The sequence below is a fragment of the Panicum virgatum genome, chromosome 8K, assembly GCF_016808335.1.
Source record: "Panicum virgatum strain AP13 chromosome 8K, P.virgatum_v5, whole genome shotgun sequence".
In the NCBI taxonomy this organism is placed as follows: Eukaryota; Viridiplantae; Streptophyta; class Magnoliopsida; order Poales; family Poaceae; genus Panicum; species Panicum virgatum.
In genome coordinates this window covers 17474455-17477519 of record NC_053143.1, presented here as the reverse complement: position 1 = coordinate 17477519, position 3065 = coordinate 17474455, and the positions used below count along the sequence as shown (strand labels likewise).

The window sequence follows — 3065 nt, the reverse complement described above, 5'->3', positions numbered from 1 at the left end:
ACACTCATATCTATTAAAAGTTTACTCTATGTGTGCAATTCATGCTTCATGTTAGGATATATCCGTTAGATTAGATGGAAAACCTTAGGTAGTTCTTTGTCGATCCATGGATTGATAAACCTTGGGGGAGTACTCTAAGGAAAAAGCTACCACGATCCGTGCGCTTGCGGTACATAAATTGGGGCGCTAAGGAGCGTCAACATTTGGCCCGCCGAGAGCATAATACCCTACGACATGTGTGTTGGTTTGTATTGCTTTAGATGCGTATACTTTTTAGAGGGTCTCTGTCCGCCCTTATATAGTCTTGGGGGACAGGTTTATATGGAAATCCCAGCCAGATACAAACTTAAGAGTCCTATTCGAGTATGGTCAAGTAGTTTCTTTCTAATCTGACTAGTCCTACTCCCGATCAAGTAGTTACAAGGGGATAAGGTATAATCCACGTGCCATCCTTTATTGTAGAACATTCTACGCCTGTGAGCAGTCCCGCTGCCCCGTGTCTGACAAGCCCATGAGCTCTTCGTAGTCAAGTACTGCATGCGTCGAGTAATTCTAAAGGTGTCGAGCACTTCAAAATGTGTCGAGTGCTTCCGAAGATGTCAAGTACTCCCGGAGGTATCTTCAAGTTCCAGCAAACCGCATGCTGAAGGAATCTTCGAGTACTTTTTCGGCTGCATCGAATCTACGAGGTGCTCTAGCCCCGAATCAATCTTTTATATGGTGTGCGATGACAGTCGCACTCCATATGGAGTAGCCCTGAGCCTTAGATTGAATCGCAGAATCAGACTGAGGGTCAAATCAGTCTTGAATCTTCTCTTACCTTTCAAATCAATTTGAAAAACAAGCCATTTATGACACATCCCACAGCCCCGAGCGTTGAATCCAAATCCCAAAAGTTCTGAAAAAAAAAGATCTCACAAATCGTGGCATGGGTTGTATAAAAGTATCAAGAATCTGGATTGATGGTAAAAATAGGCAAAATTGGTTCAGAAATTCGAAACCTCTTTTTTCAGGAGATTACCCAAAAAAATGGTTCAACAAATAACTCTACCAGAAAGGCTCCGAAATTACTGCTCAAACAAATATTAACTTGCACGTAACTCTTCAACTTCTAAGAAATTACGGAAATGCCATCTTGCTGGTTATTTAACCGTGCGGTGACTCTAGTTTCACCTTACCTTTTCACTATTCTTGCATCCGCCGCCACAATAGTTGTATATCTCTTTCACCATCTAATAGACCCGGGGCCACGAGATACTTGACGTGACACGATCCTGTACGAGATATAGGGTAGAGCATGTCTTGTATGCATAAGTCATGTAATAACTACTCATTCCAAATCTTGTACTGGTCAAATTGGGTAGAAACCGCCCGAGTAGTACTCGGGTAGGACTCTAGGCGCCGCACGGATCTAGGGTTTCATGTAACCCTGCTCCCCAGACTATATAAGGGCGGACAGGGACCCCTTCAAAGAGAGATAGTTCATCTACAACCCTCAGGCAATACAAACCACCCAACAGGACGTAGGGTATTACGCAACTCGCGACCCGAACTTAACTAAACCCTTGTGTTGCTTGCACCATCGTGTTTTTTGATCTCGGCGATCCCCCGCAGGTCTCTACAGAGTTTCGGCGAGTTCACGAAGATGACCTCAGAGAATTTCATCCCCTGCCTTCTTCCTCGTCCTCACGTGCGTTCTGGGGCTAAGCCCCCTCGTTGGTCAAGAAAATTGTATATTTGCAACTTCATACATCGCGCTTTGCAATTTTACCATAACTATCTTTAACTTCGCAAAAATGGAACTACAAACATGTGCAACTTGTTTTTCATACTATTAGATGTATTTCCTCTCTTTTCTATTTTTTTCATGTATACCTCCTCCCCGACGTCGCCGTCGCTGAGCTCCGCGCCATTGCGTTCCGTGTTGCCACCGCCAGGTATGGCCATGAATGCGTTCAGGTCTACGCCTCCATCCCCAACCCCTTCGTCGACGCCTCCCTGCGCCGTCTCTACATCGAGCACCTCAGCATCGGTGACCAACGCCTCGAGTGGGACACGCTCCAGGCCAAGATTCGACGCTGGATCCACGCAGCCCGTGCCACCGTCTGTGGCCTCTTTGCCAGCGAGCACCGCCTCTGCTTCCACATCTTCCATGACCTTCCCATCTCCAGCAGCACCGTCTCTGCCACTGCCGCGCCTGCCAGACACGACATCCCTTTCGCCAAGGCCATCAAGGGCGCCGCGCTACAGCTTTTCAGCTTTGCCGAGACTATCTGCATCGGCCGTAGATCCTCTGAGAAGCTCTTCAAGATCATCGACCTCCACGGCGCGCTGTCGGACCTCCTCGTCGACGTCTCCGACATCTTCACTGAAATGACCAAAAAATAAAAAAATAGAAAAAAAAGAAATACACATAAAATCAAGTTGCATATATTTGGAGTCCAATTTTTACAAACTCAAAGTTAGTAATGGCGGCAAAATTATAAAGCGTGAGCACCAGCCATATGTCAAGCCGTATGCCGCCGGCCGGTCTGCTCCTCCCTCGTGTGCCACATGGGGAGCGCCGGCCAAGCTGCAGGCCGGTCTGTCCGCTCACTGAGAGGGGCTGATGCCAGGTGTGGCTGTCTGCCATGGGAGAAGCGCTGTCCACGACGGGGGTGCTATGGGAGGAGCTGGCAGGAGGGGCGCTAGGTCGCCACGGGCCAACCCGGCCGTTCCGCATCACCGCATCAGTGGAGTCAAGCAAGGATAAGAAGGTAAATTCATGTAGCTTTCTATTAAAATCCAATATTATAATATGTTCGTTCTACGATAAATTACCACTCTTGAATTGTCGGGTGCCACAATTAGGGACACCCTAATTGGGGTACTAAGACCGCTTTTGAAAACACAAACACATGTTAAGGCAACTGGGCCCACGAAGGCCCCCAGCCTCCTTCCAAATCCGGAAGAAAGGAATGGATTCAAAGAAGCCCAGCATGTGGCCCATTCGCACCCCTCTCAGGCCCCCCGAACAATCTCCGCCTCGCTCGAGGACAGCGGACCTGCCCTCGAGCGGGTGGCCA

General features: G+C 48.4%; 1 long non-coding RNA gene across 1 annotated transcript; it reads right to left on the bottom strand.

Moving 5' to 3' along the window:
- Positions 1–1765: 1765 nt before the first annotated feature.
- Positions 1766–2828, bottom strand: LOC120644086. The gene is made up of 2 exons (XR_005663390.1): positions 2498–2828; positions 1766–2368 (listed from the first exon to the last, which is right to left on the bottom strand). It is a non-coding gene; the product is annotated as an uncharacterized LOC120644086 (long non-coding RNA).
- Between the last annotated feature and the right edge of the window lie 237 nt (positions 2829–3065).